Source organism: Podarcis pityusensis (genome assembly GCF_964106645.2).
Source record: "Podarcis pityusensis genome assembly, chromosome: 15".
Taxonomy (NCBI): domain Eukaryota; kingdom Metazoa; phylum Chordata; class Lepidosauria; order Squamata; family Lacertidae; genus Podarcis; species Podarcis pityusensis.
Genome location: NC_138040.1, coordinates 10022109 through 10050057, shown reverse-complemented (window position 1 = coordinate 10050057; position 27949 = coordinate 10022109). Strand labels below are relative to the sequence as shown.

The 27949-nt window shown below is 43.2% G+C and overlaps 1 protein-coding gene across 1 annotated transcript in view; it reads right to left on the bottom strand.

Annotated features, from left to right (window-relative positions):
* Window positions 1–8585, bottom strand: part of CALN1 (calneuron 1) — a 139857-nt gene extending 131272 nt beyond the window's left edge. Inside the window, exon 1 of the mRNA XM_080983218.1 lies at window positions 8439–8585. The gene's annotated coding sequence lies outside the window, so the exon portion shown is untranslated. The remainder of the gene's footprint in view (window positions 1–8438) is intronic.
* Between the last annotated feature and the right edge of the window lie 19364 nt (window positions 8586–27949).

The window sequence follows — 27949 nt, the reverse complement described above, 5'->3', positions numbered from 1 at the left end:
CATTCAGGAGAGAGAAAGTTGAACTTAGATGCTGACAGTTAATGGCCAGATAGAGACCATTTGGGAGAGAGGAAGCCTGGATTTTCTTTGAGTTAGACTGGGACCAGGGAATACAGTTAGGGACTTTCTGTCTTGAGTAGGCAGAAATAAAAAAACAAAACAAAAACACACACAAAAATAACCCAAAACACGACATAAAAAAAAAAAAAAAAAAAATTCCACCTTTTAGATCTCATTTTCAATAACTTCTTTTCATGACTTCCCCACGCCTCCCCTTATTGTATTCCAACTCCGATTGTTTATTCAAGCAAGTTTTTATCCTTAATGTCCTAATCATAATTTATTAATTTACTTAACCATAAATTATTAATGTAATTCTTTATAATAATTTAAAACCTTAATTCATTATTATCCATTAATTTAAATTATTTAGCAATTTTTAGAATATATACCTTAATCATACATAAAAAAAGATTAAAAAAAAAGAGATATAAAAACAAATAATAAAATACCTTCCCTAAGATTGTCCCTAATTCCCATCCACAGATTCCCCATTCTTATAATAATAAAGAGCATATAGTTTTACACTGCAAAATAAAAATCAGGCCCCCTTTGGACTTCTAAACCCCACCCTTCTCTTCCTGGTTTCAATCCCAAACCAAAGTCCAATTAGTCCATCTTTTTAGCCTGGTGACCTTACGTCCGAGGCTCTCGGATCTCTCTCAGTCCCTTTCCGCCGGCTTCTTCGAAAATCTTTCATATTGAACGCCCCAGGTCGGGGAAGTACCTTCTCCATGTTAACCATATTTCTTCCAGCAAGGCCTACTTGTTTAGAGGTGGAACTCCAACTCTGTTTCTTAAGTCTATATGTCCCAAATAATCCAGTTTTCATCTTAGTCGAATTGGAATTCTTCTTGGCAGGTCTCCGGCTCTCTTTTATCTTCTGTAACTTTTCAGCCACCCCTTCTTTCTGCTCCTCCTGTTCAGCTGATGTCTTAGTCTTTGGTTTCTTTTCTTGTCCAGCTGCCTGTGTTTTGAGCATCAAGTCCCTTTCCAACTCAGTAGGTATATTTTCTGTTGACTTCGGTTTCGTAGGACTTGTAGACAAAACATGGCCTTGCTCTATCCTCTCTTGCAGCTTTCCCATGAGAAAAATAAGCTCTTGCAAGTCAGCTCGTATTTCCCGACCTAGTTCCATTCTTGTAATATCCAAGAATCCCCTCTAGAGGGATTCTAGTTACTTAGTATTTCTTTTCCCTTCCGATCCAAAAATCAAGTTTATTTGTATCAGTCTTTCTTTACTTTCAATATTTTGTAGCAGTATAGCCGGTTAGAATTTAAGCTTTGATTTTTCCGGCTTTGACAGCTAATTTGACAGCTGTCAAAAGTTTTCTATAAATCCTCTGCAGGCTCTTTTCACGGGTTACTCCCGGGCTTGAGAAAGGTGGTACTTAGTCCAAATAATTAAACTTTTGTCCTCCGGCACATTAGCTTAGTCCTTTAAATCTGTGGAATTTATATCTTTTATCGAGTTACCCCAATTCTTCACGCAACCTTAGTTGACAGCTCCTTGCTTCAAACTGTTTACAATGAGGGGGGGGCGGACTTCCCTTTTTTTCACCTCCCCCGCTCGTGCCAAATTCAAAATCAAATTATTTGTAATCCAATTTCCCAATTACTCACGGGTTGTTGTTCTTGATTTTAAGTCCAAATTTTAATAGGAAGAAGTCAGCGCTCTCCGACAAATGGCATGCGGCTTCGCTCGGCAGGGGAAGCAGAAGACTCACAGCACCACGCCGCTCCCCGGCACCCGTTCCGTAGCCTTTAAAAAGGCTCCTTCGCGAGTCGGGAGGGCGCTTAACGATGCCCGCCGAGTCACCATGTCCACGGGCTCCTATGCCCGTGGTTTTTGAGGGTCCCCGTGTCGCCGGCACGGCAAGACCCAGCCCCTGTCAAGCCGATTCCCTCCGGAGCTCGGAGGGAATCCGCCATTAGCCGATCGCGCTAACCCGGAAGTCTGTCTCAGAGATTGGGATTTTCTATGGGCAGACAAGGTTCTGTCTACCTGAGGGGAAGGTAGGGTCTGTAAGGGTCTGGGAGTGTTTTACGCATAGCCATCCTAGAAAGAATTCCAGCAGTGGGCCTCCAGGTAGGGAACGGCCGCTCGGGAGACAATTTTCATTTGAACTACAGTGAAGTGGCTTCTTCTGAGAAATGAGAACCAAAACTTATTACACCTGGTACCATCATTATCAACCTTTAAGACCTGGGTGAAGAGGCAACATTTAGTTTTTAATTGGGATCATATGGTATTATTATTATTATTAATATCAATTAATAAAATATACACACACACACCACCTACATGACAAAATGACACCCTAGGCTGTTGTCCCTTCTTATGATATCGCCAGATAAGCACTTTTCATAAATAATGCCATTTTATTCAAGTAGTGTTGTTTTCAACCTTTGCATTTGTATGTCCTTGTTCTTGTTTTACCATTGTCAGTCTCTTCGAGACATTTTATGTAGTAAGTGATGAATAAATGTAAATAAGAACAGCACAGTACACATGATTCATACATTGCAAGGTTTGTCCCATTAGGGAGGAGAGGAGAAGAAAAGCAATGTGTGTACGATGCATAAATCCCATTCCTAGCAACTAAAAAGAGCAGAAGAGTAATGTTGCAATTACTTGGTTCATAATGTAACTTTGTCCTGCTCATAATATTTTCAACAGCCCTGTTCTGCCATTCATTCCACCTTGTTACTGACTGGCATGGTGCATTTGTAGCTCAGTGACCAAAAGAGGCAGCCTCCTATTTAAGGGCTGGCCAACCACCTCCCACTCACTTCTCTTTGCAGCAGCACCTATACTCCCTCTCTCCCTGTCTCTCAGTGTGATTTATTTGCTCACTTATGGCCTGAGTAGGAATGTTTGGATAACACATGTTTTGGCTTGTGGGTTGATTTTGTCTCCTAGGTAAAGGTAAAGGGACCCCTGACCATTTGATCCAGTCGTGACCGACTCTGGGGTTGCGGCGCTCATCTTGCTTTATTGGCTGAGGGAGCCAGCGTACAGCTTCCGGGTCATGTGGCCAGCATGACTAAGCCACTTCTGGCGAACCAGAGCAGTGCACGGAAACGCCATTTACCTTCCCGCCGGAGCGGTACCTATTTATCTACTTGCACTTTGACATGCTTTCAAACTGCTAGGTTGGCAGGAGCTGGGACCAAGCAACAGGAGCTCATCCCATCGTGGGGATTCAAACCGCCAAACTTCTGGTTTAACCCACAGCGCCACCCATGTCCCATGTCTCCTACTCCATGCTAAATAGCTGCTTGGTGGCACTAGATCAGGCATGGCCAAACTTGGCCCTCCAGATGTTTTGGGACTACAACTCCCATCACCCTAGCTAGCAGGACCAGTGGTCAGGGATGATGGAAATTGTAGTCCCAAAACATCTGGAGGGCAAGTTTGGCCATGCCTGAACTAGATGGTTTGCCATGTTACTTAATTTGGTCCCAGTGGGCGATTAGGTGCAGGAAGGGGAACAGTTTTATTTCAGCCCATTGATTCCCCTTGAGCATCTTTCAAGGTGATGGGTTGGTCCCAAAGCTTGCTACTGGGGTTCTGGAGCTGGATTGGGGCCACCTTTAAGGCAAAACTGCCTCATCTGCTTGGTGCTATGGGAGTCCAGGGGATGGTGATGCAGCAAGGCCTTCCTATTCACCTTCATGGTGTGGCCTGGGAAGAGGGAGGGGTAGGCTGCATAGCCATAACGCTATTTCCTGAAGGCACAACTTTTATGCTACACAACTTGTAGAAGACACCTGAAGGCAGCCCTATATCAGGAAGTTTTTAATGCTTGAAATTTCATTATGTTTTTATATGTGTTGGAAGACACCTAGAGTGGCTGGGGTATAATAATAATAATAATAATAATAATAATAATACATAATGGCCACTTCTAGAAATATAGTGAAACACTGAAAAAACTGAATCGTCATTTCTGAGTTTGCTTCCAGAAGAAAGCTAATTTGCAAACAACACTGAAATAAGAGCTAACTTTGAGCTATACTCTGCTATATTTCCAGAAATTGTATTTATGTTGTGCGAAAACTCGAATATAATGCAGATACTAACAGTTAGGGAAACATCAGGAAAATGGAATAAACCGCCATGTGAATGCAGCTTACCTTTGATATCAAAGACCTATGACCTCCTGACTTGGCTGGGCTGAGTCTAACATAAGGTCAAAAGTTTCTATTTTCCTTCTCTTGAAAGGTTTACAGGATGCTACAAGTTTGCATCAAATAGACAAGGTCTTTTGACTGTTTAATCACAGTTTATCTTTTTCTGGAGGTACAATCTGCTAGAGAGAGATTATCCTATCACTCAAGGAAAGCGATTATCCTATTAAGGGTGATGAAATTGCTGATTGAGCAACTTGGACATTTCCTGGTAAATCCCTGAATTTAGGAACTGCTCATAGCAACACTAATTGGAACAGTTGATAAAGACACTCTTTGACTTTTAAACTCTGCTTTAATTTGCATATACTAATAGATGAAGCTAACCTAGAAGTATTCGTTGGATATTTAGCCAACAGTCCTATGGCACCTGAAAGTGTAACATATATATCTACTCTAGCTTTGTCCCCTTTCTGGTCAGACAGCCGAAACTCCAGTTATCCAAACCCTGGTATTCATCCAGCTAGATGGTTGCAATGCATTATATATGGGTTGCCCTTGAAGACATTCAGACACTTCAGTTATAATATAACTGGTGGGAACTGTTACCATGTTTGCTCAAGAAGCTGTGTATCTGATACACATCTGAAACTGATTCCAGTGTCCTGTAAGCGTTTCTATCTGGTACAAGAGAGAATTGGGGTATTAGTCTGGTACTAGGGAACCACTTCCCACTGCAGGACAAATAGCTATACATCTGGTAGAAATGGTTCAGAAAATGAGAACTCAATGAACAGGAGCTATGTGTGGAAGCGTAGGATCTTTGGGATAGAGCAGGTGTAACCCTACAGATGTTCCTGATCTACAACTCCCACCAGCCTCAGCAAGAATGGTCAGTGGCTAGCGATGGTAGGAGCTGCAGTTCAGAAGCACCTGGAGGGTCAAATGTTTCCTATATGTGGTTGAGAAAGCAGGAAGACAAGACAAAACTGGCTTCAGGGCTTAATCAAGAAAGGGAGTTCATTAACGAACAGACCAAGAAACATTAACTTACTTGATCAAGTTAGATGTGACTTTAGATGCATCTTTGTATTTAACATACACATTAGTTTGAAATGCAAATATCTCTCCCTGGGGGTCCGATAGTTATTGAGGTCACAGCAGGTGGGAGGGGGAGTTCAACCTTTTATTTCTATTCTGTGGTACTAATGAAGAATTATGCCTCCAACACTATTTACATTTTCCCATTTTGTGCTGGGGGGGGGGAGTTTCCTAGAGAAAGGCCACAGTATGTGGCTCTCATCCACACTTTGCTTTTTTTCACTCCTGAGAAGGCTTCAGATTTAGCTTTCAGCCAAGGTCAGATCCAACTACACTAGACATTTAATACACATTCAGCGAACATTTAAAGCACATGGCTGCTCCCAAAGAATCCTGAGGACTGTAGTTTGCTAGGAACAGTATTTCAGCGAGAGGGAAACTACAGTTCCCATTATTCTTTGGGGGGAAGTCATGTGGTTTGAACAAGTATTTAATGTGCTGTAGATGTGTTGTTTATTTATTTTATAAAATTCACACACCGCTTGAATGTAAGAAACCTCAGATAGGTTGACAAAAGATAAAACAGTAAAATCAAGGGGGGGAAATTACAACCCTGCTTTAATTCATGCAATGGTTAAAATACTAAAATGGATTAAGATGACCTCAACTTTCTAAACATATGGGTAGGCTTGCCTAAACATGTATGGTGTGGATCTGCCTTCAGATACCATCCCTATATAGCTACAATAGGAGGGAGGTCTCCAATCAGCAAGGCTCACCGGGAGTTGTCCATGGGGCTGACTTCCCTGACTTCCACTTATAAAGACCTGTGGGGGAAGCAGTTCAGCCAAGCATCTCCAGGGTGCAGTTGACCTATGGAAGCTGGTCTGTTAGGGTGAGTGGGGACACTGCCCTACCAATGCCAATCTGCCACCAGCTAATACCTATCTCCCAACCCTCTTACGACCAACTCAGGAGGTGGTCATGGCTGTCAGCTTCTTCTTAGTCTCAGCATTGCCCTGCTGGAACTCAGCAGGGAGTGGGAGGAGGATGGGATCACAACTAGAAGTACTTGGCCCTACCTCTCATTGGTTCTGGCTTTGGCTCCCTGCCTTCCACCCCATCAATCCAAATAGCCAGCAATGGAGTTAGCTCTCTTCTGGGAATGGTTCCCAAGCAGGTTGACCCCTTGAGGTTTGCCCTACTGATCCTGTGCACCCCAGACAGATTCAGACAACTCACTGAACAGTAAAGGTAAAGGGACCCCTGACCATTAGGTCCAGTTGCGGACGACTCTGGGGTTGCGGTGCTCATCTCGCTTTATTGGCCGAGGGAGCCGGCGTACCGTTCCGGGTCATGTGGCTAGCATGACTAAGCCGCTTCTGGAGAACCAGAGCAGCACACGGAAACACAGTTTACCTTCCCACTGGAGCGGTACCTATTTATCTACTTGCACTTTAATGTGCTTTTGAACTGCTAGGTTGGCAGGAGCAGGGACCGAGCAACAGGAGCTCACCCTGTTGTGGGGATTTGAACTGCCGACCTTCTGATCGGCAAGCCCTAGGCTCTGTGGTTTAACCCACAGCGCCACCCGCGTCCTTCACTGAACAGTAAAAGGTAAAGGTAAAGGTACCCCTGCCCGTACGGGCCAGTCGTGTCTGACTCTAGGGTTGTGCGCCCATCTCACTTAAGAGACCAGGGGCCAGCACTGTCCGGAGACACTTCTGGGTCACGTGGCCAGCGTGACGAAGCTGCTCTGGCAAGCCAGCACCAGCGCAGCACATGGAAACGCCGTTTACCTTCCCGCTATAAAGCGGTACCTATTTACCTACTTGCACTTAGGGGTGCTTTGGAACTGCTAGGTGGGCAGGAGCTGGGACTGAAAGACGGGAGCTCACCCCGCCGCGGGGATTCGAACCACCGACCATGCGATCGGCAAGTCCTAGGCACTGAGGTTTTACCCACAGCGCCACCCGCGTCTGAACAGTGAACACTGAACAGTAGCACCTACATTAAAGGGAATCTTCATAAGCCACCTGTGATATGGTATGGGGAAGTTTAGCATAATAAAGGGGTGGGGAGGGAAACCAAGTTAGACTGGGCATATGTCATTGAGTGAACCTTAAATAGCTCTTTAAATGCTAAATATCCCTTTGGGTATCTGCTTGTGCAGAGCGTATATATACAACCACATTCACACCATACATTTAAATCACTGCTATACCACTTTAACAGCCACAGGTTCCCCAAAGTATCGTGGGAACTGTAGTTTATTAAGGGTACTGAGAATTGTTTGGAGACCCATATTCCCCTCGCAAAGCTACAGTTCCCAGAGTGGGTTCACAAAGGAACTCTGGGAGTTGTAGTTCTGGGAGGGGAACAGGGGTTTCTGAGCAGCCCTTAGCACCCTTAACAAACTACACTTCCCAGGATTCTTGGAAAGAAACCATGATTATTGCAGTAGTATGGTAGCGCTTTACTTGTATGGTGTGGATGTGAATGTGGTTTTCCAGATCAAGTGCTTTAAATACTTCATGCTTGAAAAAGTTTCCACAACTGGGAGAAGATGCATCTGATTCAAGTAAACAATCAGATCAAATGGAATGTTTTTTAAAGGGGCAAAAAATCAAGGTTAAATAACAACTCCCCCACCCTCCATTTCCAAATTATCCCATGATAATTATCCACGAGGCTCCTTCTCTCCATGTAAACAACTATTTATGTGGGGCACACTCCCAGCATAATACATGTGCAAGTCTTCCCAGCGTCCAATATTTAAGTCTTATTTTGTTTTAAAAAGCAGCAACATGACTCCTGTCCAAATCCTTCCCAAGGAACCAAAAGTAAACACATATCTCAATAATGAAAGTGGTCATTTTCACTGGGGGAAATGCTACCCAAATAAACAGAGGCTACAAGTCGGATTGCAAAGATGCAGGTGCCAATTTCATTTGTAAAACTATTCCTCGTTTCAAAGCATCCCGGAGTGGGTTTTAGAAAAGGTGAGGTCAACTCACCCAGTTCACCTGCATCAATGAACTGCTAACATATCCCCCCCAGAAGCACACCAGTAGGATGGGGGGAGAGTAATAGGGATAGACTACAGTTCTCCCCCCTGAATGCAGCTGAGGGAAAGGCAGCTTGCTCGATCCCAAAGGTGGCAAAGCACTGCAGCAGAACTAGAAAAAGCATATAAATCTTACCTTATGGGGAAAGGAGGCAGATTGACTTAATCTGAAGGCACCTGAAGAGAGTTTTGGACCGGATCCTAGCTGTAGTAATTGAAAGGGCCGCTGGCGTTCAGGAAGGGATCCTGGTGGTATTGGCTAAAAATAGATTTGGATGGTCTTGAAGGAGCCGAGGCTCTGCTTGGAATAAGAGAGGGTAATCTTAAAGGCACAGAAGAGGCTTTTGAAAGTAGAAAGGTAGAAAAGCAATGCTTCAACATGAAAGGAGTGCAAGAGTAGATGTCTATGAATATCAGTTATGTAATACAGGCTACTGGAGGCTGCAGGAGGGGAGAGTTGCTGTTGTGCTTAGGTCCTGTTTGTGGGATTCCTGGAAGAGGCTTCTGGTTGGCCACTCTGAGAGCACAATGCAGGGCTAGAGGGGCTATTGACCTCATCCAGCAGCCTCTTTGAAGTGAGTGCACATGCTGTTAGCTACTATGCATATGCATCCTGTAGCTTCTAGCTTCCTTGATGCAGTTTCCCACAAAACAGCTTCCACCTGATTTGCAAATGTAAGCTGTGTGGGGTTTGCCCTTATTTACTGCATTTATGTCCTACCTTTTCTTCAAGGAGCTCAAGGTAGCCTCCTCATTTAATCCCCACAGCAACCTTATGAGGTAGGTTAGGCTGAGAGACAGTCAGAGGCGGAGCAAGGTGGGTGTGGTCCGCCCTGGGTTTCATCCCTGAGGGGGGGTGACATCACCGTGGGTGGTGACCCCCTGGAGCACCATCGCACACCCACGGGCGGCTAGCCCCACCCCGGCGGGCCGCTCCGGGTGCCGGAGCAGCTAGCTCCGCCTCTGGAGACAGTGTCGGGCTTTCATGGCTGGGTGAGGCTTTGAACCCTGGTCTCTCAGGTCCCAGTCCGACACTCTAGACAGCCATTACACATGTGCAGAAGACAGCCCATGTCCAGATGAACTGGAGTCAGGTGGGGTTGCAGGCACCGGGAAACAAATCAGTTAATGTGCAATTGGGTGAAGACATCATCATCCCCTTCCTCTGGTGTGCACAACATTGTAAAAATCCAAACTGAAATGAAGAACAAGAAGAGTTTGGATTTGATATCCTACTTTATCACTACCCTAAGGAGTCTTAAAGTGGCTAACAATCTCCTTTCCCTTCCTCCCCCATAACAAGCACTCTGTGAGGTAAGTGAGGTTGAGAGACTTCAGAGAAGTGTGACTAGCCCAAGGTCACCCAGCAGCTGCATGTGGAGGAGCGGGGACGCGAACCTGGTTCACCAGATTATGAGTCCACTGCTCTTAACCACTATACCACGCTGGCTGCAACAACCTTGAATGTTACTCTGTGCATAGTTTTTGGACTTAACCACACTTCCCTTTGTTCAGCATCTTCTTCTGCTGCTCCTGTGCCAATGGACGTTTGTTACGATTCCATGGGGAACAACCGGTTTCCTTGGAGAAAGCAACAGGGCTAAAGAAAAACCACATGGATCTGTGCTGAGGAAGCACAGAACAAGCGGAAGTATGGATGAGCCCTTAGACTGCCAATGGAGGAAGTGTGTAAATGTGGTCGGGGGTAGGAATAGCACAACTATCTGCTCCACTGCGATTGTGTTGTTGTTCCTTCCAGTAGTGGTGAATCATGCTGGACCCATCAGTACAATGCTACATTGTGGAGTGCTCCTCTTCCGGAAACTTGTTTCAGCCTCCACTTCAACTCCAGTTTTCTGCCCTTCCCAAACAGGCACTGAGTATTCAGTACCTGCTGATCTTCATTGGGCTGTGTTTTTTGGGGGGATGGGGTGGGGCAGTCGCTATGGAATTAAAATTGGCCACAACGTCATTAAGTTTCAGATGTAGGGAGACCTTGGCTCAGGCATTGGGCGTTTATCCTTCCCAGTCCCCAGCTGGGGATCTGAGAGACATCAGGGTTATCCAGAATGTGCGGGGATTGGGCTGGCTCTGGGGAAGATATGTTCAAGCAGAGAGCCCGCCCCCCATTTCGCCGCCATCGCAGGGGAGAGCAATGACAACCTCTTGGCGTATGTTCAATGACTCCCCTCAAGACCCCTTTAACGGGGAACCCTGGGATCACTGCTGCAAGGGGAGCGTGGGTCACTGCTTCACTCCCCCCCATTCTGTAGCATGATTGCTTACAGGATGGAGACCTTGCTGGCATGTAACACCAGCGCTGAGAGATCTGAACTAGTTGTTGGTTTGCTACCAGGCCAAGTTCAGTATGTTACTATTAGTAGACAAAGGCCTTAAAGCTTGGGACCAGTTTACCTGTGAGATTGCCTTATCTCATATATGTCCACTTGACCATTTCATTCTGTTACAGATGCCACATAATACCCATTTTGCATTTGTAAGAAATCAATCTTTGTGTGGCAACACCTGCAATTAAGTTGTGAATGAATCTAACTACTACTACAACTACTACTACTACTACTACTACTACTACTACTACTACTTTATTCATACCCTGTCCCTCTGGATGGGTTTCTCCAGTCACTCTGGGCAACTTACAGCACATATAAATTCTTCTTCTTCTTCTTCTTCTTCTTCTTCTTCTTCTTCTTCTTCTTCTTCTTCTTCTCCTATAAACTAGAACCACACTATTTTATCTATCCCTTAAAACACAAAAATTATTTTCTACAACTCTTCTAGCTTATTCTGTTTAATATTCATTACTTGTTACATTTATATCCCAGCTTCCCATAAAAAAATAACTAAAACATTTAAGGACAGAAAGACCCTTTAAAATCCACATGATGTAATAAGAATTAGCACAATAAAACTGTGTACAAAACATATTAAGAGCATATAAAATGTCAGAAAGAAATGTCAGCCAGCTGAAAACATAATTAAATTTAAAAATGTCGCTTAAAACAGAGCTCAGCAGAGATTAACGAGCACTGTATATTTAAAGCACAAACACATCACTTTAATAGTCATGACTATCCCACCCTCACCGAAATCTGGGAACTGTCTTTTGTTAAGGGCGCTAAGAATTGTTGGGAGATCCGTATTCCCCTCACAGAGCTACAGTGGTTTAACAATCAGTCCATCTTCTATGTGAACTCTGGGAATTGTAGCTCTGTAAAAGGCAATGGTACATGCAATTACAATGCAGAAGTACATTTTAAAGGGTTAATCCCAAAGGGAGTACAATTGGTAACTTGGACTAGGGGAGAGAGAAGAGGTTTGTGCTCCAGAGGGAGAGATTCTGCCATTTCCAGCAACTTAGAGAAAAATGCTAACTCAACAAGCACAGGCTTTTAAAGCGTGTATAGCCAATTACAGGAGCAGAAGGCAGAAATAAATATGGCAAGAGATAGAAACACGTTTGATTGAAGCGATCTACAAAGAAGGAACAACTGAGCTTTGAAGGCAGCTAAATAAGCTTTCTTTCAGCCTCTGGGAAAATAATTAACACCTCAAAATCAAAGGAGGCCAAGTTGGAGTATTTAGCATAGCAAAACAACACTGCTAACTAGCCTTATTCTTTCTCCTTCCTCCACTCCACTCCAACAAAGTATGGGTTACATCAAGGATGGAGATTCTTTTGGTTTGGGCACCAGATCTTTCTTTGGCCCTTGTGGGTCAACTTTGGCAACCTCTGTCATTGACCAGCAGGTTGTGCCTCTCACTTTTCACAATCCCTTCCATTAGTTTATCTGACAGCCAGGTTCTTGGAAACCTCATTGCTAGGGGCATTGGCAAACAGTAAGCAAAGGGCTGACAAAATGCTCAAGTGATAGGAAAAGCAGAAAGAAAGGTCTTTTGCCAGCATCAGCTGTGAGGAAAAGTGTAACCATTAGATTAACAGAGGCCATACCTTCCAACATTTCTCCGATGAAAATAGGGACGTCGTATCCAAAATGATTATAATAATTATTTGACTATTTATACCCCACACATCTTACTGGGTTGCATCAGCCACTCTGGGCAGCTTCCAACATAATTAAAACATAATAAAACATTAAACATTAAAAAAACTTCCCTATTCAGGATTCTCTTCAGGCAGCTCGGGGGTTGGATAACTCCATACCTTCCAAAATTTCTCCAGTGAAAATAGAGACATCCTAAGGAAAATGGGGACATTCTGGGATCAAATCAAAAACCGGGACGGCTTCTCTAAATCACTGACTTCCCTGGAAAATAGGGACACTTGTAGGGGTATAAATAGTAAAATTATCATTATGGAATGGGACGTCCCTATTTTCATCAGAGAAATGTTAGAGGGTATGTCCTTGGTCTCTCTACAGCTTTTGATATCAATGATAGTATTCTTATTTAAAGCATCTTTACTCTGCTTTTCAGCCCCAAAGTGTCACAGAATGGCATATAGATCAATAAAGAAAAGGGAGTCCTTGCCTTCATCCTTCTTCTGGACTTGGCAGGAACTGTTTAGTGGTGGCTTCAGTTCCACCTGCTGGATGGGTTCCAGAAGGTAGTACTGAGGGACTGCAGTTCTGTCAATAGTTTTTGTCCTCCAGGGAGCGACTCACAGGAGATGTGGTCCAGGGTGTGAATCACCAGCATGGGACCCCTGAGCTCTGAAGAGCTCTTGATGTCTTCCCCAGGCACCCACAAAGTCTCTGAGCTCCCCCTCCCCCCAAACTCACTGCCTTCAAATCAGAAGCTGAGATGGCTTTTGTAATTCTGGGACTGTCCCTGGAAAATTGGGGCACTTGGAGGGTATGTGCCTACCACTTTCCTTCTCAGATGGAAAGGTGCCAGCTTTGGCCTTTACACCCTAAATGATTTGGCACCAGAAGATCTCAGGTATCACCCATACACCCACACACTCCTTTGTTCCATTAGAGAGGCTCGTCTTTGAGTTGCATTGTAGCTGAAATGAAGTGTGTAAGTGTCCACAACAAAAGCTACTTAGTTACGGGGCTCAGGATTCAGATCAGCATTCTGAAAAAAAGTATGCGTTGTCCCCAGAATGCCTGCTTTTATGTGGTTGGTGAAGACAACATTATTATTATTATTATTATTATTATTATTATTATTATTATTATGGCTTTGCTTTTGTTCTTCCTCTGTCCATGATTGATTATGTCTCTGCCACTGCTGATTTTGTTGTGAGTTCGTTTTTTTAGGATCAGCTTCAGTGCAGTTTGTTCATTTGTTTTAAATCTGGGGCAACCCACCTTTTAGACCATTGTAAGGCGCTGTGGGTAAAACCTCAGTGCCTAGGACTTGCTGATCGTATGGTCGGTGGTTCGAATCCCCGCGGCGGGGTGAGCTCCCGTCTTTCGGTCCCAGCTCCTGCCCACCTAGCAGTTCGAAAGCACCCCTAAGTGCAAGTAGATAAATAGGTACCGCTTTATAGTGGGAAGGTAAACGGCGTTTCCGTGTGCTGCACTGGTGCTGGCCCACCAGAGCAGCTTCGTCACGCTGGCCACGTGACCCGGAAGTGTCTTCGGACAGCGCTGGCTCCCGGCCTCTTGAGCGAGATGAGCGCGCAACCCTAGAGTCGGACACGACTGGCCCATACGGGCAGGGCTACCTTTACCTTTAAAAAGGTAGCATAGAAAGAGATTGATAGTTAAAAAGAAAAAGAAAGAAAAAGAAAGAAACCTAATATGTTATTACTGCATATAACTGTAAATGAATTTTTAAAACCAATCCCCTAGTACTGATGAGGTCTGACTCATGATTTTTGAAGGCATATGTCTTGTAATGCTGCATTAATCATAAAGACAGAGACATTTATTTTTAAATAACAATGATTCAACTGACAGGATCCCTGCATGATAATTGCAAGGGTTCCATTATTCATATATATATATATATATATATATATATATATATATATATGAGCTTCAATGAAACAAAATAGGCAGCTATCCTGTGATTTAGATTGAAAATAGCAGTAGGTGTTGAAGGAGAAGATAAAAAAGGAAGAGGACTAATGATTGGACATGTGTGCCTTGCTTCAAAAGACCCAAACTGAGCTTTGAATCTTGGATCTTTTCTTCCCAAACCCAGTTGGGAGACTAGAACTGTCTTGATGGTCGTTTACTCTGCTCATGCACAAATGATCTAAGATCCTCCTGTTGCCTTGAAAACATAAGGCAAGACCTGCAGGATCAGGTCCAAGGCCCATCTACTTGTTCTTTCACTGGACAGCCAGATGCCTATGGGAAGTTTGCAAGCACAACAACACACTCCCTTCTTGAAAATCCCTGTAACTGAAGCCAACAGTGGAGGTAGGCTGTGTGCTTTTTCACCTCTTTTTTTGTTTTAATATTTTTTACTAAACAGTTTCAACATAAGAATTTATCAATCCAAACATTCAATTACATTATTTTTTTCCTCCCCCACCCAGGACTTCCCTCAGCTCCTCTCTCTGGTTTCTTTACACATATTATTCTTTGCATATTATAAAATTATACATATCCTTGTCTTGTCTATCATATATTCAACTAATAAATTTGTGTATGTTTATTCAAAACCTGCCAAGGAGTACGAGTCATTTTGTTGTCTTTTTAAGTAGTTTGTGAAAAGTTCCCATTCTTCCTTGAAGTCATGATTGTCCTTGTCACGCAGTTTATATGTCAGTTTGGCCAATTCAGCATAGTTATCAATTTTTATTGCCACTGTTCTTTCATCGGGATTTCCTCGTTCTTCCATCCTTGTGCTAACAAGACTCTTGCTGCTGTTGTAGCATACATATTTCTTTTCTTTTCTTGGCAGGTCTTGTCCTATAATCCCTATCAAAAATGCTTCTGTTTTTTTTACAAATGTCATTTTAAACATTTTTTTTCAATTCATTATATATCATTTCCCAAAATTTTTTAACTTCTCTACATTCCCACCACATATGATAAAAAGTACCTTCTTTTTCCTTACATTTCCACCATATATTTGACCCGGTTTGCGCTTTTTCACCTCTTGAGGCAAAATGAGAAATGCTGCCTTGCCCTGCTGGGCAGTGGCGTAGCATGGAGGAGGGGCTGGTGAGGACCATTGCCCTGGGCACATTTTTTTTGAGGGGGCACTGTGGCGTTTGCCCTTCTAGGTGACATCATGCTGGGTCATAAGGAAAGGGTTAAATGAATGTGAAGTGATTGGCCAGTGGGAACCCAAGGGGAGGAGTTAGAGATAGAGTTAGTGTTGTTAAGGAGTCAGTCGGGTGTTAGAGAAGAGAGAGAGAGGATAGCTTGATGTGAGAGAGTGAGAGAATCTGTTAGGAGGGGTCAGTTAAACAGTTGGTATAATCAGTTAGTAGTTAATAGGAAGGTATAGGCCGGTAAAGTAACTAAGATTAAGAAACTGACAAGAAAAATTATCTGAAACTATAAACTTGATAAAGCTTATAAAATAAACTTGTTTATTTGGTTTAATGTTAACAACTGTCTGGAATCCGTGTGTACCCGAGAGAAACGGGTTGGTGGCAGTGAGAAAGCAATCACAGTGGTGGCACAGGGATCAATAGACCGTCAAACGTCCGGGAACACCACAGGCACAAGCAGGTTCTCTCACTGAGGGAAGCCACACCTGGGCCAGGCCTTTAGGGCTGAGGTGACAGTGACAGTGTCAACAACACCTTCTCCTTAGGGTTGCCCCTGAGCTGGGTGAGGAGGGGGCACAGCCACCAGCTGGAAGCAGCTTCACTCCCAGGTCAAGCCTAACCCAGGGGCTGAAGCTTCGGAGGGAAGATTATCATGGCTTCAACCAGGAATGGAAGAAAAGTTCAACTCAGTTCACATTTAAAGGCAAACCCACTTAATTCACACTTTCCCAAAGAATACGCAAACTGAAATGCAACCATCATTCAAACTTTGCACCTCTTATCTAGCCAAGTAGTGTGTATGTAAAAAAATAATGTACTACGGTAAAGTGTGTATGGGGAGGGAATGTATATGTTGATTGAAAAAACCATGCAAAAATGCACTGTATTAGGGAAAATTGGTTTGTAAAAATGTGTATATTAGGCAAAATTGCACAGAAAAATCTGTTTCTGAGGGGCAGGAATCATACAAAAATCCTGATGAAGTTTCATGAGGACCTTTTAACAACAATAACAACCTGGTGTGGAAACATGGAGAACTTAATTTAAGATTGGAAAAAACCTGAGAAACTGAAAGAAACTGAAATTGACAGATTTGCTCATTCCTAGTCTCAGCTGTGGATGTTAATTGTCTTGTTTATAATAACTTCTCTCTTTGTTCTGGTATCCTCATATGCATCTTTTGTATCTTTAGTTTCCTACTCCTCTTCCCTCATATCTCTATAGTTTCAGTATCTTAACCTGTGGGCAGTACCCATACCTCTGACTTTCATTTACACACAACGCCTGCCTTGTGTGCCAAATAATTAACATAAATTCCGTTTATTTTCTCTGAAAATCGCAATAAAAAGGGGAAAATAAATTATGAAATAAAGGGTGATTGGAAGCACTCATGGTCCTCTGTTGCGATGGGCTTTTTGATAACCTGTTGTAAAATCCTGGCAAACTATCTGAAGCACAGTAAGATTCATCTGCTGAATGTAATGCTCAATAAAGATGATTTAGTATAATCGCATTTGAAAATTAAACAGTCTTTCAAAAGCCACTGAAGGTGTGGTGAGGAGAGAGTAGATCTACGAAAAGGGTAATTATTATATTATGGATTTTCTTTTCTTTAACCAAGGCCTTTTAAATTGTCCTGTCAGGAACCTTTCCTCCTTCAAGTGGGACTTCTAATGTTTGAGTTTTATGTCAACATGATAATTGAATAGTCATTAAAATTCCAAGCCAGAGAGACAGAGAGAGAAAGGTCAACAGAACCGGTTGACTGAGTCCATGCAGCCTGCAGAGTTATTTTATTCCCCCACTCCCGAAGGCTCTCTGCACTTGCTTGGCTTGGCTTTTTGTAACACATTAAAATAAACTGTCCTATAAAAGCGAGGCAAACAGCTGCTGCCCTGTGTGGAATCCGTGCATATAAAGAGCCAATTGTCAATGGCCAGTCTTGTCCAGCATCCTGTTCTCACATTGGCCAGCCTGCATACACAAGAGTACACCCCACTCCAATGATTTCCAGCAGCTGGTACAGTGGTACCTCGGATTAAGTACTTAATTCTTTTTTTTAAAGAATAATTTTTTATTAACCGACCAATCACATCAAATCAAACCAAATTACATAAATTCCAAATTACACAGCCAAATTTTAAATTTTTGTTGGGGGTACCCATATTTCAAGTTCCGAAGGAATCCAATCAACTTCTTGCTTCTTACTGCTGTTTTAATGTCCACAAATATAACCTTATGATGTTCACAGTACTATCCAGTCCTTTCTTATTATTTTTCCAAATCTCTTGTTGTTATTTTCATATATTTTTCCTTTCTCTTTGTGACCTCTGATAGTCTCCGCAAGCTGGTTAGAACAGTTTGTAATCCTGCGTGGATATTATTTTTTTTATCCAGTAGCCATATCCAGACGTTTTCCATATAACATCACTTCCATACATCAAAACAGTCTTAGCGTCATTAATCTTCACCAATCTGCCTCCTTTCTCAAAACCTCTGAGGAGATTCACTAGGAATGCAGTCTGAAAACAAATCCGTTCTTCCTCCCGGTTATAAATCCTTTGGCAAGATGGCGACTCCGAATTAATTGCTGCGCCATTCCCAAAAGCTGTTATTGCTTCTCGGTCTCCATAAAGCATACTTTTGGTTAAAGTTTATCTCCACACAGACCTTAATCATCCTGCTTGGGTCAGTTCAACCGACGGTTCTAATGAGGAGGGGTTCTTGTAAATCACATAGAAGGAAAGTAAAAAAGGTTTTCCCTGCCCATTCAGCCCCGTTGTCAACATACCCCGCCTTTGGAGTATCTTCATCGTAAAATATTCCTGTTTCTCCAGCCCGTCGTCTTCTTTCGCAGAGGTCACTTAAATTAGCAGACTTCACTCCCCTTCTTCACTTGAAATATGTGCATTTGCTTCTTTTGTAATTAATTATTTCAAATTGCTGCAACTAGTGCGCAATCAGAGACAGTGTCCAGGAGAGCCGATGTCCACACGGAGGCATTCTGCCTAGGGCCCTCACCCCCTTCTTTTGAATTAGGGGGTGATTTATGGGCACAGCAGGCAAGGGCAGTGTTCCCCATTTCCTTGGGGCAACAAGGGAGGCTGCCTACTCCCATAACAGCCTCTTAATTACCCCATGTGGGTTGGAGAGATGGTATTGTCGGCCATCTTCCAATGCACCCCCTAGTGGCCCCCCAGGATTAAGTACTTAATTCATTCCGGAGGTCCGTACTTAACCTGAAACTGTTCTTAACCTGAAGCACCACTTTAGCTAATGGGGTCTCCAGCTGCTGCCATGCCGCCGGAGCACGATTTTGGTTCTCATCCTGGAGCAAAGTTCTTAACCTGAAGCACTATTTCTGGGTTAGCGGAGGCTGTAACCTGAACCGTATGTAACCCAAGGTACCACTGTATTCAGAAGCATTATTGCCTGCAACTAAGGAGAAGAGCATAGTCATCATGGCTAGTAGCTACTGACAGTTTTAAACATAGTTCTGATGTGGCCCAGTTCCCAAGATGCCTTCGGCACATGATCCTTGTGAACATGTAATAAGAATAAGAATAAGAATACATTTTTATTTATACCCCGCCCTCCCCGGCCAGAGCCGGGCTCAGGGCAGCTAACAGCAGTAAAATTACAATAAAAACATAATAGGGGTGAAAAAACACAATTTAAAATACAGGTTAAAAATACAATTTAAAATGCAGCCTCATTTTAAAAGTAGCCCATAGATCAAAACCATAAGGGGAGGGAAACATAAGGGTCGGACTGAGTCCAAACTAAAGGCCAGGCGGAACAGCTCTGTCTTGCAGGCCCTGTGGAAAGATGTCAAGTCCTGCAGGGCCCTAGTCTCTTGTGACAGAGCATTCCACCAAGTCGGGGCCGGTACTGAAAAGGCCCTCGCCCTAGTTGGGACCAATGTAACCACCTTGCGGCTTGGGACCTCCAAAATCTTGTCATTTGTGGTCCTCCGCGTAGATCAGCCTTACGAACAGGTAATTCCTGCTTGCATCACTTCCTGCCTGTCATCTTTATCTTTGATCATCACATCTGGTGATTCCAGATACGGATGCTGCATTTTCAGGTTGGCACCCATTCGGTCAAAGAGTCCCTCACTCCAGCATCTGTGTGTGCCGCTGCCCTCTTCATGTCAAAATGTATCAATCTCACAGAGAGACACGGCTACAAGGGAGCGATTCTCCCCCTCCCCACACATTCCCCCCCGCCGAGTTTTTTTAACTTCTTTAACTTTTGTTGAGATCAAATGGCTCTTCATGATGATTCTCTGGAGAGCTGTGGGATTTTCATTAGAACACCTCCCTAGTGCAGAAGAAGGAACACTTAAATGAGTTCATTTTCTTCTTTTTACGCTACAGTTATCGTATGGATAGGAAAAAGCTTGAATGATGCATAATGCTCTCACCCCCCCCCAAAAAAAAAAGGTTGGGAGGGAGTGGTGGACTTAATTGTGCTATATTAAACACTCTGCTGCATACGGAAGGATGTGACATCACATTCACATGCCCAGAACACGCTAACAATGCTATGCAAGGACTGATATTGGAGAGTTTGCTTAATTTCTGGCTCCACCGATCACTTTTCAAAGCAGATTATGTCCAACCGAGCAACCACATCGATGCTTTCAGTTGTCTCCTCTGCTCCACTTCCATCTGCCATTTACATCACTCAGTCTTTCTTACCATTTGCCTCCTAAAGGATCAGCTATGCCCCTGCCCATCTGCCACGTCCATCACGATCAAAGCTCTGCGTCTTTTTGTAGCATGGGATGCAGGGAATGGTGCATTTTGCATGATGACTTTTCTGCCTCCTGCAGGGGCAACAGATGTCCCATATTTCAAGGGGCAGCCTTTACTGAACAGCATAAAACGCAGAACATCATAACTCCAAATGTACTCTGTGGCTTGACAAGAATACCTTTGGAAAAAATCATTAGGCTGAAATGGAAATCTGTGGGGAGAGGACAAATTTAAGATTTCAAGGGATTTATATCACCTCTAGAATCTTATTAATCAGTGCACTTTTGCTGTCCTTGGAGAAATACAAAAGGGCATGTCCTCTCACCACAAAAAGAAGCTGGCTAGTGTGGCCGTTGTTTATTTGTTTGGTGATCCAACATCCCCCTTCCACCACACCTGAGGACAAGAAGATCCGTCTGTTATTCATATCTTACAGATGTGCAAGTGAGGCAGAGAGATTGTGGCTAGACCAGAGGCGACAGAGTCAGCCAATGGCAGGCAAGAAATCTGAATCGAGCTTTCAATACACGGAGGAAAACTATTTCAGTGGTGGTGGCTAGTGCCATTGAAGAAGCAGGTGGAAAGTAGACAGTGGGTGGAGTCAGAGCCAATGATGGTCAGAGCCAATGATTGCTAGATTGATCCCTATCCTCCTCCTCCCTGCTGAACTATGCAAGGGAAAGGCTGAGACAAGAAGAAGAAGAAGAAGAAGAAGAAGAAGAAGAAGAAGAAGAAGAAGAGGAGGAGGAGCTTGGATTTAATATCCCGCTTTATCACTACCAGAAGGAGTCTCAAAGCGGCTAACATTCTCCTTTCCCTTCCTCCCCCACAACAAACACTGAGTGGGGCTGAGAGACTTCAGAGAAGTGTAACTAGCCCAAGGTCACCCAGCAGCTGCATGTGAAGGAGCGGAGACGCGAAGCTGGTTCACCAGATTACGAGTCCACTGCTCTTAACCACTACACCACACTGACTAAGGAGGAGGAACCTGACACCAAGGCTGTTGGGAACTGGATTAAGTTGACCCATTTGCCAGAATGAACCAGCCACCACTTCATCTCAGTTTACACGTATACATCCCTTTCGGACATACAGACGAAACTCTGGCACAGGTGAAAGCAATACAGCTTCCGCATACATTTTACACTCCATTACCAGTTTGCTCCTTTAAAATTAAATCAGACTAGACACTCCTTTAGCATTGCAGGCTGTTAAAACGTGGGCTTTCCAGAGCATGGCGACTGCATTTTACTCAGCTTTATATGTCTCTGATTATCGTCTTTCAACTTCTATCAGCATAAAAGCTTTAAAGGCACTGCCAACCTTCCAAAGGCTTACAGCCAATAGAGGAGAGGGGAGGGCTTTTTTTTCTTTCTTTCCTGGAGCTGGACCAATAAGCAATGCTGGTTTCAGCAGCCAAGAAGAGGGTGAATAGTACAGGGTGTTCTGATTATGAAATGAATGCTGAGCAAAGGGGTGTTTTAGGTGAGAAAAGGAATTTGGGGGCTCTTTGAGATGGCTATAATGCAATATTATGGTGCATGCTTTGCCTGTTGAAATTCCCTTGCTGATATTGCTCTAAGTGGAGGTTTTGATCATATAGCTTTCCATTTATAGTACACCCTGGGTTAGATCTTCCATGTGCCCTTTTAACCCTTGGTGCTCTCCCAGTAGCCTCAAATATATAATCTTTTATATAAATCTGAGATAATCTCATTTAAGTTGACCTTAGGTTGGTTGCAAAGGCTTTTGATACATTGTTAGTAGTCTCATTGGGTCACCATCCTCTTCTTTCCTCCCATCAAGGCAAGAAAGTCCTTCACAAGTCTCTGTGATGACAGGTGGGCAGAGAGAGGGGGCACTCCTGGGAGATGCATGGCAACAGCCTCACCAGGATATATTTCCTTAGATAAAGGGTCACAACTGGCCCCTGGGCCTGAGGTTCCGTATCCCTACACTTAGACTGGCTCTGCCCAATGGTAGCTGGTGCCCATTTGGACTGGCAGAGCAGGAGTCAGAGAGCCCAATTGTAGATGCAGCCAGAACCAATGACTGGCAGAGCCAACTTTGGTTTCCAATTCCTCCCTGCTGAGTTCTACAAGGGCAACACTGAAATGGAGGAGGAAGTGGAGGAAGCCGACAATCAGGGCCACCTCTGGACTGGTTGTAAGGCAGGGAGATGGCTGGTCAAGGGCAGGGTGAGATTGGCAGGGCATTGCCCCATCTGCCCTAATATACCAGCCTTCACTGACTCTGCTCATATAGAGACAAAACAGGATGTCCGGTGTGGTGGTGGTTCGTGTTCCAGTTGAGCATTGAGGAACTGAGTCTTCCTCAGTTCTCGTATGCTCCTGAATTCTTGGTTATGTTTCAGTTTTGCCTCCTACTTTGTTTTCCAGCTCCTTTAACTTGCTTTTTGGCCCTTCGCTCATGGCTTGAACTTTCCTGATTGGTCTTTTGATCCTGGCTGTTGCTCCCTCACCATCCCTCGCTTGGCAGGGGGTTTCCTGCTTGGCAGGGGGTTGGACTCGATGGCCCTTGTGGTTTCTTCCAACTCTATGATTCTATGATTCTATTCTATGATTCTATCAGTTTCATCTTCATTTTTGTTCGACTTTATTATCCAAGCAATTTACAGCACATTTCAGAATGTAAATATAACTACGTATGTACCATACAAACAAAACAAGCCCCACAAGCGCAGGGAGCTTTGGCAACACACCAGGAATGAAACAGTGTCACACCAATATCTCAGCCTATCAAAAGGCATGGGGGTGGGGGTGGGATGGCAAGTCTTCACTAGCACCTAAAGGTCAGCAAAAGCGCCAGTCAGGCCTCAGCAGAGAGAGCATTCCAAAGAAGGGGAAGAAGCCACTATATTTTCACAGGGAAGCTTCTTTGCCCCTGGGGAAAAATAAAGAATTTTTCTGCATGAGAGCACAGTGGTCTTGTGTGTCTACTTTGCACCTGAGTCAACTGTATTCCTCTGGCCCAGGGCTTGGAATTATAGAATTATAGAGTTGGAAGGAACTTCAAGGATCATCTAGTGCAACTCCCAACAATGCAGGAACATGTAGCTGTCCCATACAGGAATTGAACCTGCATCCTTGGCATTATCAACACCATATTTTAACCAACTGAGCTAAAGACAATAGCTGGATCAGGAAGTGATTGCTGGTGTCAATTGGGAAATGGCCATGGCTCAGTAGTAGTGCACCTGTTTTGTATTCAAAAGGTCTCCTGTTCAATCTCCAACAAGGTAGGGCTAGGAGTATCTCCTGCCTGAAACCCCCAAGAGCTCCTGCCAGCCATTGTGGACAATACTGACCTAGATGTACCAATGGCCTGACTCAGTATAAAGCTATGTAGCTTTTTTAAATGGTTTGCAATTCACTGAACAGTACTCTGGCTTCTGATCAGTCCTGACTCATACAATTACCTTGGCTTGAGATTTCCAAGTAAGAAAAATTCACATCACGCAGGGGCTGGGCATACACTGTGCAAATGTAATCTTGGTGGAATCAAGTCACGAACCTTGAAAGACCAGCTCCATCAGCCCTTCTCCCTTCAGCTGCCAATTCTGGTTTCTCTCAGTTTCTCAATTTTCCAGGCTTAAGTTCATTTCTCCACTTTCCCCCCTCTCTCTACACCAGCTTGATACCTTTTTAAAAATCCTCATGAAAATTCACCACCATTTTAGTACAACTTTCTCCTAATATCATATGTTCGTTTTTTTCCTAATATACACATTTTGCAAACATGTTTCCTTGACTTTAATGCATTATGGGATGTAATCTTCATGGGAAGCATGTGTTATTATGTGTTTTGTATCCTTCTACATGCATTTTTTGTAGACAATACTTGACAAGAAATCTGCATTGCAAAATTCAGAGGAGCGTGAATTTTCACAGAGGTTGTGTTTCAATTCGCATAGTTTCAGAAACGGTGGATCAGGTAGATTCATCTTTAAATGAATCAAAATTTTAAACTGTATCAAATTTCTCTGCCATCCCTGTCACCTAGCAGCACCTTGAAGACTGCAGGGGGTTGGGGAGAGAGAATGATCTGAGGCAGGGCTGGTGTATCACCTCTGCTGAGAGACCTGCTCCCTTTGGCTACCCCTCTCCCTGACCCATTTTCATTCAAGCTGGCTATTTTTAAGCATCACTGCAAAACTTTAAGAATTGATGCTTGAGTTTTCTTCCCTTTTGTGCTGTGCCTTGTAAGATTGTAAGCCTGAGCAAAAGGGGCTGTCTTGCTTTTTACTGATCCATATGCAAGGAGCTCTGGCAGCTTTGTTTCAGCTGAAGGGTAGGGTAAAAAAAAAAAGGCTTTTGCTTTAAATAAATAAATAAAAAGTTAGGTGGTTGCGAGAATTAAATAAAATGGAACTCTCCAGGACCAATTGTTCAAAGGGGGTAACTTTGCCTCGTAAACAATGGACCACTTTTAAAAGATTGTCAAGCCAACCACACATTTTTTAAAAAAAAAAAACACACACACAAGTGGCATGCCTTCATGCTACAGTTCCCATATTGCATCAATGTGCAATGTTTTTTTTTTACAAAAACCTCATGAAAATCAACAACATTTTAGTGCATGTTTCTCCCAATAAAGACTATTATTTGCACTTTTGACTAATGTTCACATTGTAATTTCCTGCCATATGATGCATTTTTGTATATTATTTTCACCCGTATTGTCATCTATCTATCTATCTATCTATCTACTATCTAATGCATTGTTGAAAGATACTTTGCAACTCATTTCATCAGAGGGAGAGACACCCTTGACACACAATATAAGTCACGGACATTCCCTGAACGTTCAAGTTGTCAAAGTGCTAAATAAAACTGCTCTGCCAGGAAGATACCTCCTTTGATTTGTAATAATTCGAGCCTTTGACAGCTTCCTGTGCAGAAGGACATAAGAAGAGCCCTGCTGGATCAAGCACTCTCCTCACCAGTGAACTGTTAATCAGAGGCATACTTCTTGTGACAGCAGAGGGAGAACATCCCTATCCAAGCTAGTAGCCACTAATAGCCACATCCTACGTGAATTTGTCTAAATTGCCTCTAAAACTGTTCAAGGTGCCCATCACTGCCTGGGAGTGGGAGCAAATTCTGTTGTTTAACCATGTGCTCTACTTCCTTTGGTCTGTCCTGAATCTTCCAGCATTCAGCTTCCTTAGATATCTCTGAGTTCTTCTGCTTTGAAAGAGGGAGAAAAGCTTTTTATCTATCCACTTTGTCTGCACTATGTATAATTCAACTTATCTAACTTGTCCCCTTTCTTCTGGAAACTAGAAAGTCCCAAGTGTTGCAACCTTTCCTCATGGAGGATTTTCTTCATCTCATTTTTAAAGGAGCCATCTACCCCAAGTATCCAATATGAACTCATAATGCTGGTTCATGAAATGAATACTTTCTTATGTATAATGAAAAAATGAGCCCTGTTCAAGAGACTTCTATGAGGTGGTGCTCAAATTCTGAAACTTCATCCCTAGACAGGTATGTTGATGTGATGGTGCCTTTACTATCCTATTCTCCCATGTCCAATGACTTTAAATCATATCTAACCCTTTTCACTGCTGTCTGCTTCTCCAGATTTTGCAATGCCAAGTAATGTGTACAAAAAGGCACAGGATCAGGGCAAGCAATGTACAGATATACCTTGTATTAGGGCGGATAGCTTTGCAACAATTGGTATATTTGGCTAAAATGCCCAACAATGTGCTTGTTGGGATAAATTAAAATGCAGATAGTTTTCAATGAGGATTTAATAATAATAATAATAATAATAATAATAATAATAATCGCAAACTGCTGCAAAAGTGTGGGGAACTGAGTTTAAGATTAGATAAATTAGAGGCAGAGTGAATTGAATTTGACAGGCCCATCCATCCCTGTTCTCATGTTCCACTTGTGGGTTTGTGAGACACATCTGCTCAGGCACTGTGGAAAACAGGATGCTGGACTAGAGAGGCCTCTTGTGTGTTCTCACTGCAAACCAGTTCTTCCAGAATGTAAGCAGTGATTTATTCAGAAGTGATTTAAAAAATGAGTACGATATTCATCCCAGAAAAGTTCAGTTCATGAAATTCCCAATAGTGAATTATCCAAACCCCTTCCTCCCTTTGAGAGCAAGTTGACAGATACAATGTTGGTCTTTTTTTCTCCCCCCCCCCCCCCCCAGTTTTCAACCTAACTTCAGTGCTATGTTTGCTGGAATGAACAAAGATTAATATCTGGAAACTTCCTAACACAGACTGTGACCATTCAGAGCTCTTTCCCCAACTTGCATAACATTTTTATGTCCTGGAAAATGTTTTCTTCTACCTGATAATTTGAATGATGAGGTAATAAGTGGATCAAGTGAAAGACCAGTTTATTGGACACACAAGTAGTGACTGAAAATTGATGTCCTGCATTTGAGAAGTCTGTAGAAGGAGTTCTGCAAAATTGCAACCAGAAAGCTTGGAGGATCTGAAATATCTATCTTCAGTTAAATCTAATGAGTTGAAGAAGAAAAATCACAAACTATGGTGGCATGTGCATCTTCACCCTCATCACTCAATCCCACCCTCATTTCAAAATCTAGGGGGGAAACTGGATACTTAAGGCAAGAAATTGGTTGTGGAGTTATTGGTTGCCGAATTACTCATCTCCTCCAAGGGGCAGAGAATCAAGTTTCCCCTGTGAGCATTAGCATCCAGGGACAGAAAAGGGCAAAGTGAATTAAGTCTGAAAACAAGTCAATGGAGTAAAAGTGCTGACTTTGGGAAAAACAAAAAAACAAAGCACTGTTTGCCAATTCCGAGTGCAGCCAAAACTCATATTGAACAGCTTTCGCTTGGAACAGTACCCTTGAATGCTGACTCTCCAAGGATACTCACTGTCCTATGTCCTGTACATGCCTTTCCAGCCAAATGCTAATGGAAGGGAACAATAAAATCAAGATAAAAGGAGGTGACAATCTCTTTGATGGCCTGGATGCCAGCATCTCAGGGAAGTTCAGTTGGACTTGGGAGGGGGGGATGAACTTGTCCTTTTTGAGCTCTTGGATTTACCTGCCAATAAATGTTAATTTGAGTCATGGTCAACAACTCAGGTTGTTGTTGTTTATTAAATTTGAGCACAGCATCCAAAAATGTGTGAGATTGCAGCCAACCACGAGTCTTGCATGAGATCACGGTGCCCCAAAACATGTTTTTGGGTGCCATGCTCTCACAGAGTCATGAGATTCATGTGGGAGAGCAGCCCAGAAGATGCACATCCCAGTTTTGTGCTGGGACACGTTGGAGGGTTTTGTGGCACTGTTCACATAAAAAAAACTACCACAGAGATATCAACATGTCCAAAAGTAGGGTTTCCATGGCTTGGCTTCTCAAAAAACCATGGGTCTAATTAGTAACCACTGATCTAAAAGTTTAAAAGAAGACTTCCACTTTCCCACTCCATTTCAAACTTCTTATTTATGGAAAGCCAAGTTGGGTTAGAAAACCTCAAGTAAACTGCAACAGCTGGATTCTTTGCTCTAGTTTTCTTTTTACAGTTTCTCAACTGGAACAGCTGGAAATCAATTGGCTTTTCTGAAGCTTTATTTCCTGACACACATTTCTCCAAAGATAGTTGCTGCTTTGGGTAGTGCATTCATTCAGAGTGGGGAAAGCTCTGTGATTTGAGTGGCTGAAAAGAGAGACAGACAGACAAAATAGATTAAGCA